This window comes from Oncorhynchus mykiss, chromosome 13 (assembly GCF_013265735.2).
Source record: "Oncorhynchus mykiss isolate Arlee chromosome 13, USDA_OmykA_1.1, whole genome shotgun sequence".
Lineage (NCBI taxonomy): Eukaryota > Metazoa > Chordata > Actinopteri > Salmoniformes > Salmonidae > Oncorhynchus > Oncorhynchus mykiss.
The window spans coordinates 73,271,896-73,283,644 of NC_048577.1; the positions used below are offsets into that span (position 1 = coordinate 73,271,896).

The following is an 11,749-nucleotide window of genomic DNA, read 5'->3' on the forward strand; positions in this document are numbered from 1 at the left end:
ATGATGATGATGATATTGATGATGATGATCATGATGATAATATTGATGATCATGATATTGATGATCATGATATTGATGATGATGATCATGATGATAATATTGATGATGATGATCATGATATTGATGATCATGATATTGATGATGATGATCATGATGATAATATTGATGATGATGATCATGATATTGATGATCATGATATTGATGATGATCATGATGATAATATTGATGATGATGATCATTATATTGATGATCATGATATTGATGATCATGATATTGATGATGATGATGATGATCATGATGATAATATTGATGATGATGATCATGATATTGATGATGATGATGATCATGATGATAATATTGATGATGATGATCATGATATTGATGATCATGATATTGATGATGATGATATTGATGATGCCATTCAAAATGGTGGCGAACCCAGAAGTAACTGTAACGTGGGCTTGTTGAGTGTTGCATGGTTTCACATCTCTTCTTTCTTTAAAGACTGTTTTACTGTCACGTTGTGATTTTGAAATGAAAAAAACCAACCTGCAGATTGAAATGGGTTGCCAAGGATACCGCAGATATTTACAGGGATTTAGATCAAAAATACCTTTGTTATTACTACTGTGGCTGTGTTCCAAATGGACTCTAATTCCCTTTATAGAGGGTTAACCTGGACCCATAGAGAGTCATTCTGTTCCCTTTATAGAGTGTTAACCTGGACCCATAGAGAGTCATTCTTTTCCCCTTTATAGAGTGTTAACTTGGACCCATAGAGAGTCATTCTATTCCCCTTTATAGAGTGTTAACTTGGACCCATAGAGAGTCATTCTATTCCCCTTTATAGAGTGTTAACTTGGACCCATAGAGAGTCATTCTATTCCCCTTTATAGAGTGTTAACTTGGACCCATAGAGAGTCATTCTATTCCCCTTTATAGTGTGTTGACTTGGACCCATAGAGAGTCATTCTATTCCCCTTTATAGAGTGTTAACTTGGACCCATAGAGAGTCATTATATTCCCCTTTATAGAGTGTTAACCTGGACCCATAGAGTCATTCTGTCCCCTTTATAGAGTGTTAACCTGGACCCATAGAGAGTCATTCTATTAACCTGGACCCATAGTCATTCTGTTCCCTTTATAGAGTGTTAACCTGGACCCATAGAGTGTCATTCACAGGGTGATTAACAGGACAAACACAATGCTAGATTCAGATATATACACATGATTAGGTGTCTGGTCTATTCAGGGCTCTGGTTAAAAGTAGTGGACTATATAGGGAATAGGGCTGTAGTATAAAGTAGTGCACTATATAGGGAATAGGGCTGCAGTATAAAGTAGTGCACTATATAGGGAATAGGGCTGTAGTATAAAGTATTGCACTATATAGGGAATAGGGCTGTAGTATAAAGTAGTGCACTATATAGGGAATAGGGCTGTAGTATAAAGTAGTGCACTATATAGGGAATAGGGCTGTAGTATAAAGTAGTGCACTATATAGGGAATAGGGCTGTAGTATAAAGTAGTGCACTATATAGGGAATAGGGCTGTAGTATAAAGTAGTGCACTATATACGGAATAGGGCTGTAGTATAAAGTAGTGCACTATATAGGGAATAGGGCTGTAGTATAAAGTAGTGCACTATATAGGGAATAGGGCTGTAGTATAAAGTAGTGCACTATATAGGGAATAGGGCTGTAGTATAAAGTAGTGCACTATATAGGGAATAGGGCTGTAGTATAAAGTAGTGCACTATATAGGGAATAGGGCTGTAGTATAAAGTAGTGCACTATATAGGGAATAGGGCTGTAGTATAAAGTAGTGCACTATATAGGGAATAGGGCTGTAGTATAAAGTATTGCACTATATAGGGAATAGGGCTGTAGTATAAAGTAGTGCACTATATAGGGAATAGGGCTGTAGTATAAAGTAGTGCACTATATAGGGAATAGGGCTGTAGTATAAAGTAGTGCACTATATAGGGAATAGGGCTGTAGTATAAAGTAGTGCACTATATAGGGAATAGGGCTGTAGTATAGAGTAGTGCACTATATAGGGAATAGGGCCCTGGTCTAAAGGAGTACACTATATAGGGAACATGGCTCTGGTCTAAAGGAGTACACTATATAGGGAACATGGCTCTGGTCTAAAGTAGTGCACTATATAGTGAATAAGGGGCCATATTGGATACAGCCTCTATGTGAGTTTGGTTGGGCACAAGCCTGGGCCTGTAGTATAAAGTAGTGCACTATATAGGGAATAGGGCTGTAGTATAAAGTAGTGCACTATATAGGGAATAGGGCTCTGGTCTAAAGTAGTGCACTATATAGGGAATAGGGCTCTGGTCTAAAGGAGTACACTATATAGGGAACATGGCTCTGGTCTAAAGTAGTGCACTATATAGGGAATAAGGGGCCATATTGGACACAAGCCTGGGCCTGTGTGTAAAGTAGTGCACTATATAGTGAATAAGGGGCCATATTGGACACAAGCCTGGGCCTGTGTGTAAAGTAGTGCACTATATAGTGAATAAGGGGCCATATTGGACACAAGCCTGGGCCTGTGTGTAAAGTAGTGCACTATATAGTGAATAAGGGGCCATATTGGACACAAGCCTGGGCCTGTGTGTAAAGTAGTGCACTATATAGTGAATAAGGGGCCATATCGGACACAAGCCTGGGCCTGTGTGTAAAGGTAGTGCACTATATAGGGAATAAGGGGCCATATTGGACACAAGCCTGGGCCTGTGTGTAAAGTAGTGCACTATATAGTGAATAAGGGGCCATATTGGACACAAGCCTGGGCCTGTGTGTAAAGTAGTGCACTATATAGTGAATAAGGGGCCATATTGGACACAAGCCTGGGCCTGTGTGTAAAGTAGTGCACTATATAGTGAATAAGGGGCCATATTGGACACAAGCCTGGGCCTGTGTGTAAAGTAGTGCACTATATAGTGAATAAGGGGCCATATTGGACACAAGCCTGGGCCTGTGTGTAAAGTAGTGCACTATATAGGGAATAAGGGGCCATATTGGACACAAGCCTGGGCCTGTGTGTAAAGTACTTCTGCATTCTAAAGTGTTGGTATCCCAGCATCTTGTATCTTTTAATAAAGGTGATTTAATCAGCCACTTCCTGTCTGTCTGAACATGTGGACTCAACATCATTCCAAATAAGGCACTCGAATAAGCGGACGATAGGTGAAGGTACACTCTATATATACACCCTTTCAAATTTAGCGGATTTGGCTATTTCAGCCACACCCGCTGCTGACATGTGTATGAAATCGAGCACCCAGCCATGAAATCTCCGTAGACACTCGGCAGTACCGTTCTGTGAGCTTGTGTGGCCTACCACATCGCGGTTGAGTCGTTATTGCTCCTAGGCGTTTCCCACTTCACAATAACAGCACTTACAGTTGACCCGGGCAGCTCTAGAAGGGCAGTAGTTTGACAAACTGACTTGTTGGAAAGGTGGCATCCTATGACGGTGCCACGTTGAAAGTCACTGAAGTCTTCAATAAGGCCATTCTACTGCCAATGTTTGTCTGTGGAGATTGCATGACTGTCTGCTCGATTTTATACACCTGTCAGCAACAGGTGTGGCTGAATTATTCGATTCCACTGATTTGAAGGCGTGTCCACATACTGCTGGTTATATAGTGTATTCCCCTGGTACATTACTCAGGTCTCACCAGTCCATTTATGCTGCTCTGGCGCCATCCTGTGGACTTCTGGGAACACAACTTCAACTCCGTTACATTCAATGAATCACACAAAGAGCCACCGGACTGGAGCACAACGCAGTCTGAATCAGGTACTTATATGGATAAAGACACTGTCATATCACTGAATCTCAGTTTAAATCAGGGTTTTTAACAGAACAGGTCATTACAAGTAAAAACTTTCCTCAATTAGGTTTTATTTATTCATCTAATAAAATAAGTGAAAGACAGTACAGATATAACCTGGTATCAACAGTGTTCAGGTTGGAAGACAGTACAGATATAACCTGGTATCAACAGTGTTCAGGTTGGGAGACAGTACAGATATAAACTGGTATCAACAGTGTTCAGGTTGGAAGACAGTACAGATATAAACTGGTATCAACAGTGTTCAGGTTGGGAGACAGTACAGATATAACCTGGTATCAACAGTGTTCAGGTTGGTGTTCAGGTTGGAAGACAGTACAGATATAAACTGGTATCAACAGTGTTCAGGTTGGGAGACAGTACAGATATAAACTGGTATCAACAGTGTTCAGGTTGGTGTTCAGGTTGGAAGACAGTACAGATATAACCTGGTATCAACAGTGTTCAGGTTGGGAGACAGTACAGATATAAACTGGTATCAACAGTGTTCAGGTTGGTGTTCAGGTTGGAAGACAGTACAGATATAAACTGGTATCAACAGTGTTCAGGTTGGAAGACAGTACAGATATAACCTGGTATCAACAGTGTTCAGGTTGGAAGACAGTACAGATATAAACTGGTATCAACAGTGTTCAGGTTGGAAGACAGTACAGATATAAACTGGTATCAACAGTGTTCAGGTTGGAAGACAGTACAGATATAAACTGGTATCAACAGTGTTCAGGTCGGTGTTCAGGTTGGGAGACAGTACAGATATAACCTGGTATCAACAGTGTTCAGGTTGGAAGACAGTACAGATATAACCTGGTATCAACAGTGTTCAGGTTGGGAGACAGTACAGATATAACCTGGTATCAACAGTGTTCAGGTTGGGAGACAGTACAGATATAACCTGGTATCAACAGTGTTCAGGTTGGAAGACAGTACAGATATAACCTGGTATCAACAGTGTTCAGGTTGGAAGACAGTACAGATATAAACTGGTGTCAACAGTGTTCAGGTTGGAAGACAGTACAGATATAAACTGGTATCAACAGTGTTCAGGTTGGTGTTCAGGTTGGAAGACAGTACAGATATAAACTGGTATCAACAGTGTTCAGGTTGGTGTTCAGGTTGGAAGACAGTACAGATATAAACTGGTATCAACAGTGTTCAGGTTGGAAGACAGTACAGATATAAACTGGTATCAACAGTGTTCAGGTTGGAAGACAGTACAGATATAAACTGGTGTCAACAGTGTTCTGGTTGGTGTTCAGGTTGGAAGACAGTACAGATATAACCTGGTATCAACAGTGTTCAGGTTGGAAGACAGTACAGATATAACCTGGTATCAACAGTGTTCAGGTTGGAAGACAGTACAGATATGAACTGGTATCAACAGTGTTCAGGTTGGTGTTCAGGTTGGAAGACAGTACAGATATACAGTGCCTTGCGAAAGTATTCGGCCCCCTTGAACTTTGCGACCTTTTGCCACATTTCAGGCTTCAAACATAAAGATATAAAACTGTATTTTTTTGTGAAGAATCAACAACAAGTGGGACACAATCATGAAGTGGAACGACATTTATTGGATATTTCAAACTTTTTTAACAAATCAAAAACTGAAAAATTGGGCCACATTCTTATCGGCAGACAACAGCCTTGGTGTCTCAAATGACTGCCTCGCCTGGTTCACCAACTACTTCTTAGACAGAGTTCAGTGTGTCAAATTGGAGGGCCTGTTGTCCGGACCTTTGGCAGTCTCTATGGGGGTACCACAGAGTTCAATTCTCGGGCCGACTCTTTTCTCTGTATACATCAATGATGTCGCTCTTGCTGCTGGTGATTCTCTTATCCACCTCTACGTAGACGACACCATTCTGTATACTTCGGGCCCCTTCCCTGGACACAGTGTTAACTAACCTCCTTCAATGCCACACAACTCTCCTTCCGTGGCCTCCAACTGCTCTTAAATGCAAGTAAGACTAAATGCATGCGCTTCAACCGATCGCTGCCCGCACCCGCCAACCCGCCGACTAGCATCACTACTCTGGACGGTTCTGACTTAGAATATGTGGACAACTACAAATGCCTAGGAGTCTGGTCCGTGTGGAAGTTGCAGCGATGAGACAAGACTATAACTACCAATTGGAAACCATGAAATTGGGGAGAAAAAACCAACAAGATCAATGATTTGTAAATGAAACCCGTTTTAACAACTCAGTGTGGTGATTCATTATATTAATGAATGACTCTAGTTGACAATGTCTGTCAACTTCAATGGTGTTTATTCATGAATATATACAATCATATGTTTGACACACTAGAAAAATATTCTACATTGTTGCTCCAGTGTGTCTTACTGAACATGACCCTGATTAGAGTGATACATCATGTTGTGTTTGACACAGGGACACTGAGGTATCATCATGAACCCTAAACCCTGGATAGAGGGGCTCAGTGAACGTGGAGGTGAATGTGTGCAGGTGGGTCAGTGTGTCAGAGGAGGCTCTATAGAAGGACAGAGTGCCGTCTGGCCAGTCCAGATACACTCCTACTCTGTGGGAGCTGGAGTAGAGGACGTCTATGGTAGTGTCATTATTATTGTGACAGGCAATATAACTGTAGTCAGAGCAGTCCAGACTCCAGGACTTGTCATTGTATCCAAGACCACAGTCCTCAACCCTTCCTCTCCTGTTGATTCCTTTATATGTCACTCCTATATCAGCCCTTCTCCCACTCCACTCTACCTCCCAGTAACAGCGCCCGGTCAGACCCTCTCTACACAGCACCTGTTCATAGTCCTCAAATCTCTTTGGGTGATCAGGATACGGCTGCTCCTCTGTCCTACATGTCACCTTTCTGTTCTCCTCAGACAGAGAGAGGAGTCTGTTTACTGTGTTTGGGTCCAGTGTGAGATCACAGACATCTGATGGATGAAACCAGACACAATATTAGAAATCATCATCATTCACATTAGAATGTTAACTCACTTTTTACTAATTCATTTAATGTAGATGTTTCTAGGTATCAAAAGGAGAAGTTAAGGTAACTTGAGACTTGTTGAATGATCATATGTTATACTGTATGGTAATATAAAACACACTAATTCACATTAATTAACCAAGTAAGTAATGATGGTGTCAAATCAATTATTTTTAAACTTTGGTGTCCCTGATTTCTGCTTCTGTAGAACTACAGCTGATATTTAATATAACCAAGTAAGTAATGATGGTGGTCTTTGACTTTGACTTAACTTGAATTAAGACTTATTCTTAGTCCTATTCTTCACCTCAGTCAACACTCACATTTTCTAAGCCCAGGTTTCATTCTGTTCTCTCCACCATGTTCCACACTGTAGCGGTAAGCAGAAGAACAGACAGTCATTGAGGGATACACCTGAACACACACACACACACACACACACACACACACACACACACACACACACACACACACACACACACACACACACACACACACACACACACACACACACACACACACACACACACACACACACACACACACACACACACACACACACACACACACACACACACACACACACACACACACACACAACTTTGTCCAAGTGGTGGTAAGAATGTTTGTCTTAACTAGCCTGATGAGTCAAACATGTCTGATATGAACATTGACATAAACCCTCTACATACTTGAGTTTCTCCAGTCTGCAGTGTGGATCCTCCAGTCCAGCAGAGAGCAGTCTGACTCCTGAGTCTCCTGGGTGATTGTAGCTCAGGTCCAGCTCTCTCAGGTGTGAGGGGTTTGACCTCAGAGCTGAGACCAGAGAAGCACAGCCTTCCTCTGTGACTAGACAGCCTGACAGCCTGCAAAGAGTCAAATCATATTAAAATCACACTGATATTCTTTGGTGGTGAAAATAGTGGCAGTAAATAAAAAAATATTCGTAACTCATTTTGTACATAATGTTTCTAAAAACTTTCAAGGAGAGAGACTCTAACCCAGAAGAACCATCAAACAGGCAAAGCTTCAATACAGGACTAAGATCGAGTCGTACTACATCGGTTCTGACGCTCGTCGGATGTGGCAGCGCTTGCAAACCATTACAGACTACAAAGGGAAGCACAGCTGAGAGCTGCCCAGTGACACGAGCCTACCAGATGAGCTTAACTACTTCTATGCTCGCTTCGAGGCAAATAACACTGAAATATGCATGAGAGCACCAGCTGTTCTGGAAGACTGTGTGATCACGTTCTCCTCAGCCGATGTGAGTAAGACCTTTAAACAGGTCAACATTCACAAGGCCGCAGGGCCAGACGGATTACCAGGACGTGTACTGCGAGCATGTGCTGACCAACTGTTAGGTGTCTTCACTGACATTTTCAACCTCTCCCTGTCCGAGTCTGTAATAGCAACATGTTTTAAGCAGACCACCATAGTCCCTGTTCCCAAGAACACTACGGTAAACTGCCTAAATGACTACAGACCCGTAGCACTCACGTCTGTAGCCATGGAGTGCTTTAAAAGGCTGGTAATGGCTCACATCAACAGCATTATGCCAGAAACCCTAGACTCACTCCACTTTGCATACCGGCCTAACAGATCCACAGATCATGCAATCTCTATTGCACTCCACACTGCCTTTTCCCACCTGGACAAAAGGAACATCAATGAAAATGCTATTCATTGACTACAGATCAACGTTCAACACCATAGTGCCCTCAAAGCTCATCAATAAGCTAAGGACCCTGGGACTAAACACCTCCCTCTGCAACTAGATCCTGGACTTCCTGACGGGCCACCCCCAGGTGGTAAGGGTAGGTAACAACACATCTGCCATGCTGATCCTCACCACAGGGGCCCCTCAGGGGTGTGTGCTCAGTCCCCTAATGTACTCCCTGTTCACTCATGGCTGCACGGCCAGGCACGACTCCAACACATCATCAAGTTTGCCGATGGCAAAACAGTGGTAGGCCTGATCACCGACAACGATGAGACAGCCTATAGGGAGGAGGTCAGAGACCTGGCCGTGTGGTTCCAGGACAACAACCTCTCCCTCAATGTGATCAACACAAAGGAGATGATTGTGGACTACAGGAAAACGAGGACCGAGCACGCCCCCATTCTCATCGACGGGTCTGTAGTGGAGCAGGTTGAGAGCTTCAAGTTCCTTGGTGTCCACATCACCAGCAAACTAACATAGTCCAAGCATACCAAGACAGTTGTGAAGAGGGCACGACAAAACAAATTCCCCCTCAAGAGACTGAAAAGATTTGGCATGGGTCCTCAGATCTTCAAAAGGTTCTACACCTGCACCATCGAGAGCATCCTGACTGTTTGTATCACTGCCTGGTACGGCAACTGCTCGGCCTCCGACCGCAAGGCACTACACAGGGTAGTGCGAGTGGCCCAATACACCACTGGGGCCAGCTTACTTGGTGTCCACACCATTCATTAAAAATCTCCTACAATGTGATTTTCTGGATTTTTTTTTCTCATTTTGTCTGTCATAGTTGAAGTGTACCTATGATGAAAATTACAGGCCTCTCTCATCTTTTTAAGTGGGAGAACTTGCACAATTGGTGGCTGACTAAATACTTTTTTGCCCCACTATATGTATGAATAGCCTCAAATAAAAGGTGACATTCTGTACTGTCACCTAATATGAAACATTATATCTCAAATCCAAAATGCTGGAGCATGGCAACACATTTAAAACTGTAAGCTTCACTGTCCAAACACATATGGTGTGGACTATGTGTGTCTGGTAAACACATGTGGATCTGGTGAACAGTTATCACTTGTTGACCAACTACAGGAATACTGACCTCAGAGTCTCCAGTTTACAGTGGCGATTCCCCAGTCCAGCGGAGAGCAGCTTCACTCCTGAATCCTTCAGGTCATTGTTACTCAGATCCAGCTCTCTCAGGTGTGAGGGGTTTGACCTCAGAGCTGAGACCAGAGAAGCACAGCCTTCCTCTGCGACTAGACAGCCTGACAGCCTGCAAAGAGTCAAATCATATTAAAATCACACTGCTATTCTTTGGTGGTGAAAATAGTGGCAGTATATATTTTCACAAAGTTCAGATATACCAGTGTCCTGAAACCTGCCATATTTATTCATAAATGAATGTATCATTATTATAAACTACAAATTATAATTTCGTAGTATTATCATTGCATAGTATTATCATTGCATAGTATTATCATTGCATAGTATTGCATAGTATTGCTTGTATTGCTTATCATTGCATAGTATTATCATTGCATAGTATTATCATTGCATAGTATTATCATTGCATAGTATTATCATTGCAGAGTATTATCATTGCATAGTGTTGCTTGTAGATAGAAACATGTAAAGTACAAATATTATAGTAGACTGACCAGACCAGTTTAAAAAGCAGTATCAGTCAAAAGACAGACAGTGAGGTATCAGATTTAGATTGTATTGAGTATACAGTCCACACCATATCTATTTTGACAGTGAAGCTAACATTTTAAATGTGGCTCTGTACTCTAACATTTTGGAATTGGAATCAAATGTTTCAAATCTTTTTATTTTAGGATATTTTAATACATATCTGTTTCCCGTTTTGAAATGACAGCACTTTATGTATCAAGTCCGCCCATTTGAAGAAGTCATAAGTATTCTGATCAGTTCACTCAAAGTATATTAAAGTAGTCAAAAGAATAGTATTTGGTCCCATATTCCTTGAACACAATGCAATGACTACATCAAGCTTGTGACTTAAACTCGTTGGCTGCATTTGCAGTTTGTTTTGGGTTATGTTTTGCCCAATATTTAAATGGTGGGTGATGACTGGAGTAATTGTCTTTATAAGTGAGTAGATAACATGTTTCTAAACAATACTAAATTAATCCTGATGATGCCATGATTAAGAAAAACCATTAATGAATCATGAATAATAATGAGTGAGTAAGTTAGAGGCTACAACAAAACATGCTAACCTCTCACCATTACCAATAACAGAGGCTACAACAAAACATGCTAACTTCTCACCATTACCAATAACAGAGGCTACAACAAAACATGCTAACCTCTCACCATTACCAATAACAGAGGCTACAACAAAACATACTAACCTCTCACCATTACCAATAACAGAGACTACAACAAAACATACTAACCTCTCATAATTACCAATAACAGAGGCTACAACAAAACATACTAACCTCTCACCATTACCAATAACAGAGGCTACAACAAAACATGCTAACCTCTCACCATTACCAATAGCAGGAGAGGTTAGCATTTATTCTGATCTTTGTGCCTCTATAACTTTGTTATTCTTCATCATTCACGATTAATTAAAGATTATTCACAATCATGGTAGCATCCACATGAATGTAGAAGTGTTCAGAAACATCTTCTATTCTTACTGACAATACAAGTGAAGTGACTCCAAAATGACAGGACATTATTCACCATTCAGTTTCTATTAGGAAAACATCATCCAATACACAACCAAGACAAACTGCAAATGCATTCAACAACTTTGTAGAATCACAAGCTTGATGAAATCACTGGAGGCAAAGAATATTGGTCCAAACAATAAACTTTTGACTGAATGATTTGTACAAATAATTAGGACTTCTTCAAATGGGAGAACTACATACATAACGTTCTTTCATTTCTAAACAGTAAAATATATATGTATGAATATCTTTAAATAAAAGGTGACATTCTGTACTGTCACTTAATATGAAACATTATATCTCAAATCCAAAATGCTGGAGCAGAGCACCACATTTAAAACTGTAAGCTTCACTGTCCAAACACATATGTTGTGGACTATGTGTGTCTGGTAAACACATGTGGATCTGGTGAAGAGTCATAATTTGTTGACCAACTACAGGAATACTGACCTCAGAGTCTCCAGTTTACAG

General features: G+C 41.1%; 1 long non-coding RNA gene across 1 annotated transcript; it reads right to left on the reverse strand.

Moving 5' to 3' along the window:
• Positions 1 to 700: 700 nt before the first annotated feature.
• LOC118938388 lies at positions 701 to 1,350 on the reverse strand. Its single transcript, XR_005035686.1, has 2 exons — positions 1,087 to 1,350; positions 701 to 1,043 (listed from the first exon to the last, which is right to left on the reverse strand). It is a non-coding gene; the product is annotated as an uncharacterized LOC118938388 (long non-coding RNA).
• Between the last annotated feature and the right edge of the window lie 10,399 nt (positions 1,351 to 11,749).